Raw genomic sequence first — 5,167 nt, 5'->3', positions numbered from 1 at the left:
TTTATCGAGCGTAAAGCCAGTCAATCGAGCGTAAGTTTCTCAAGGATCGAGCAATTATAAATTCCCTAAGGGCTGAATGACATCAATAGGGTGTTGTCACCGCAGGATTGTCATTCGGGTGTTTTTCTTCAAAATCGGCTGGCTGTCTGTCATCTATTCATTTGATTCTTCATTGGACACAAATTACATTATCATTTAAGTCAACAAGCAAACTTTCAATTACTTTATATATGCTTTTGTATAGTCACAATAGCTCTAACCGAAATGTAAACCTGCAAACACCTCCCAAATGCTTCCATAACTTACCTTTCCTGAACGAAAGTACAAGACCGAATTAGGAGCATACATACGGAAGGGAAGGGGGATTTGGAAGCCGGGCCCAAATCGACGCGAAGTCGGTCCGCAAATTGGAGCCGAATTCAGCGTGGTCTTTCACCCATGAAAGTAACAGTTAAACATAAATAGAATTCCTCTCTCATCTTGTGTGTATACGTGTGTGTGCGTGTGCTTGAATATACTTCAATAGGAGAAGATGTATTTACAAACGCTCCAGGTTACGAGGTCTTTGGCCCTGACTCTTAAGAGTAATTTTCTATACCAGCCATGTGTTTAGTGGTTTAAGGTCGCTACAAGAGAACAAGAACATCTACAAACCAGGGAGCTGCTACTCTAACAGTAGCAGCTCCCTGTTCAAATGATGCAGTTCCTGAGGGCTTTTCCCCTAAACCCTATTAACACTCTGGATACATTAGAGAGAAGTTTTAGTGTAAGCCTAATTTCTCTTTCGAACATGTGTTTTAGTGGTTTCAATGTCGCTACGAAAGAACAAGAAATATCTACAAATGCTAAAACTTTCGACGGCTTCGCACCCCTGAACGTCACATGTATTTTTGTTCTTGACATATCTAAACCGCTTCAGCTTCTGGTGTCTCTTTCACCTGGACCCCCACAAGGACTTGATATACACCCAGATAAATTTTAGAGTGATAAATCTTTCTAACATTATGTTTTTCTTATATTGTAGCTTCTGTGGACTTCCCCTCACCCCTTACTGGCCGATAAAAGTTTGCATCTGTAATGATGAAAAAGCTTGTTACTCATTATTGTTTGTTTATATTTCGCACCTTTTCTTGGCCATTCACTGCAATCGGTCCCCCACCCCAACCCCCCAAAATGAAATGAAATGAAAAAATAATCGATCTTGAATTCGATTGAGATCTTCGAGCAGCAGAGATTACGTGATATTGGTTGCACAGAATCTCATCTATAACATTATTACTGTTTCTGAGTTGCTTTTGCCCAGAAGAGGCCAATATGAGATACAAGTTTTGTTTCTGTTTCTTTGTTACTTTGCTTGTGTGTGTCTGGGGGGGGGGGTCCTCTTATTTCGGAAGTTTTGGAATGTCAATGGTTATACCACTACATCCTTGAATTGAGAAGGCTTGCAATCACAGTTGCTCCTCTTTGTGGACTTATTGTGGAGAACCGTACATGAAATAATGCTCACTGAATGAGTATGCATCTTCAATGTTGCGGGTTGATTTTGTTGTCAATGCTTTCTGGGTTTCCAAGTGAGGCAAATAGATCTATTGATGGATTTCCCATAATTAAATAGCCGCATGACATACATTATTAAACTTCCATTCGGTATTGCCACGAGCCAATCTTTCAGCCTATATCAATTTTACTTGACAACATAGAAAGTCGAACTCGTTTGTGACGCACCATATCCGGATACCGTTGTTAAGAGAACTACATTGCACCTAGTGGTTTCAATTCAGGACATTAGTAACATCCGCAACTCTCGTAGTACTAGGCCTATATATGATACGATGAACCATCCATGATGCTGGGTATTGCAAGCCACATGGGACAAACACTGCATATTATATTCTCGTATTAAATCGAATATGTACGCGTATTAAATCGAATATGTACGCGTATCCAATCAGACAATATCTGGCATGTCTTATAGCTTTCACCAACGAGTTTCTCGAGAGTTATCACATTGTAGCCTCGCCAGTGCAATAAATGAGAAATTGCAAATCTACTCTCTATTGACGTACACCCAGGCCAAACGTACTTGATCTAGACAACATCATAACTTAATACGTGTATATATTCGAATTTGTCATGTAATGGCTATATAGGGAGTCTACAGGTGAAATCATTATTATTGTTACCTGTGTTTAATAATGTGTTTTTAGGGTTGATTATGGCACTTAAAATGCCCTCAACCGTTGGCATCTTATGTGTGTATCGTTATGAGAGTATTGAAAGTAATTTAGGTTATTGGTCTAACAAAAACCCACATTGGGATATTTATTTAGTTTATTATGTACTCTTAGCAGGGAGCTGCTAGAGCAGCAGCTCCCTGCTCTTAGGATACGTCTAGCATTACCCGTTACTGTAATTCACTCACATTATTATCTAGTTGTACTAAGTTTCCCTTATTCGAGCTAGTTTAGATCCCATAATGCAATGCTACACTTTGACTAGTTGCCATGGTGATAGGAATAGCCGAACTACTGCAAACCTATATATTTGAAGAGTTATAGCAATTTGTTAGTAGGCATACTGGTATATGGCCTATTTTGTGAATCAAGACACCATTTGTTGTTGTTTTCTTAGAATATTAGAGTAGTAGCATGTATTTAGCCCTATGAGTCACCCTTCACTTGTACAGACTCCATCTGACCAGATACAGCTGGCTAGGTAACTTACTCCTAGTACCAAGCGACGCTTAGGTACGTACATTCTAACAAAAGGTGTCAGTTGCCATGGCAACATGTGGTCCAAGTCAGTAAAGGTGCATGGGTTGAATTACATATACTACCTGTTGTTGCTATTATTACTAGCTGAGGGATTTCCCCAGTAGTGTATTATTTATACTTGTAGATTTCATGTGAGTCATATAGGACATAAAGATTTTAGAGTTAATCACTCGCCTCTATAAGGATATGTTCGTAGTGGAACAAGGGCAACCCGCTTCTAGTATATAGCTGAGGGATTTCCCCAGTAGTGTATTATTTCATATATATATATATATATATATATATATATATATATATATATATATATATATATATATATATATATATATATATATATATATATATATATATATATATATATATATATATATATATATATATATATATATATATATATATATATATATATATATATATATATATATATATATATCAGGGTTGGCATTTTCCCCGGAAAAACCTGTTTTTCCCACTAAGCGGTAAAAACCAGGTAAAAACCGGGAAAAACTGGTAAATACCGGTAAAAACCGCCTCCGTCTTGAAAACTATTATTACTTGTCCGTAATATGCAGGGTCATCAGCAGCCACGATATCGTTTCATGACAGGCATATGTTATGGAATATTGGAGTTTCTTAGCTTCATTTTGAGCTATTTTATCACAACCTAATTCTACTTTTTGTGGAAAAAAGAGTATTTTTCATATTGCACATGTATCTTATTCTGTCACGATCTCTTTAGCAGTATGCAGTTTTGCCCAAACCTTATAGGTCTACACTGGGACACTCACCCCTCCTAAATTCTTCAGGCCTATTATGTGCTCAGACAGTTCATTCAATTAATACAGTAGGCAACAGTCTATTGAGGTGAACTTCAATCCAGGGGGCTCAATAGAAACTGCTTTGAAACTATGTAAGGCACATGGGCCCAATGAAAGTATTAAACGCACAATGGCCCTATCGAGCCATTCACACAACCAACTGTTTACCTTGATGCAAACATGGTCCAATTATTATACAACTTCATGCATGAGTGATTAAACACTTTGAGGTGGACAGGTGAGGTGATACTGGGCACTTCCTGTGTAAGTAGAGGCTAACTGAAGTGGTAGGAGTATCAACAACACAGGTTACTGTTCCAGATGTTACTTATTCTCAAATTAGTTGATGTCACAACAGTCACATAGTACAGTGCCTATAAGCAATAAGCATAGTACAGTGCGAAGTGTGAACAGAGTACAATTTATCGCAGACATGAAGTGATCGTTCTTGGATGTGAATCATCATTTGAGCATCCAATATATTATTTATTTGAATTATTTATAATAGTCTAATCGGTAAACTCACAAAGTTATAGATCATGGCTGTTCTTTGGATGTAACCCAACCCCCTACCATAAGATGCCATTTTCTTGTAGTTTCTATGCTCCTCCACAAGTTCCACATGAAATTTTAGGAGTTCTATATAATTTGAGGTTTTTCCCAGTTTTTCCCACTTATAGGTGGGAAAAACCTCCCGGTAAAAACCTGGTTTTTACCGGGCGGTAAATACCGCCCGGTAAAAACCGGCCAACCCTGATATATATATATATATATATATATATATATATATATATATATATATATATATATATATATATATATATATATATATAAATGAAAATCGTAATGAGTTGGAAAATCAAGAACAGTGAAAAAACTTTCAGCCTCCACCGGGATTCGAACCACGAGAGGGCAAAATATGTCACCAAAAACAGAACTAGTATTGTTCGATATAGGTGACAAACGCCTACAGTGGAATTACGATCTTCCTTACCGGTTTCGAACCTCTGGACATACAATCAGCGTCCATAGCCTAGTGGTTAGGGTGTCCGCGTACAGAGCGGGAGGCCCGTGGTTCGAATCCCGGTGGAGGCTGAAAGTTTTTTCACTGTTCTTGATTTTCCAACTCATTACGATTTTCATTTATATATATATTTATTTATGGAGCACTGTGTTATAATGTTGAATGAGTAACATAGGCAGGTAGTTGTATGTTTAGCATCCAGTTGCATATTAGTGTTATGTCTTGGAAGGTTCACTTTATTTGAAAACTTTATAGTTTACTTGTTGTCATGCCGATCAGGTATGGTGGAATGTAGCATATGCTTTACTCTGTATCAGATTGATCTGTGATTAGATTAACATTTGCTTATACTTTTTCACTATTGTTGCTTCACCCTAATTGATTATCTTTGTGTATATTATCGCATATTTTCATACTTACTTTAATTGCTTAATTGTTTGATTACTGTACTGTGGGAGATCGTTGACCCCTTGCCTCTTGTTTAGTTCGTTTGAATGTGTTGGCAATATTAGCAATGTATGGTGACCATTCACCAAAACACTCCGAGCTGC

This window comes from Apostichopus japonicus, chromosome 9 (assembly GCF_037975245.1).
Source record: "Apostichopus japonicus isolate 1M-3 chromosome 9, ASM3797524v1, whole genome shotgun sequence".
Taxonomy (NCBI): domain Eukaryota; kingdom Metazoa; phylum Echinodermata; class Holothuroidea; order Aspidochirotida; family Stichopodidae; genus Apostichopus; species Apostichopus japonicus.
The sequence above is the reverse complement of the archived record's forward strand: the minus strand, read 5'-3'. Positions refer to the sequence as shown.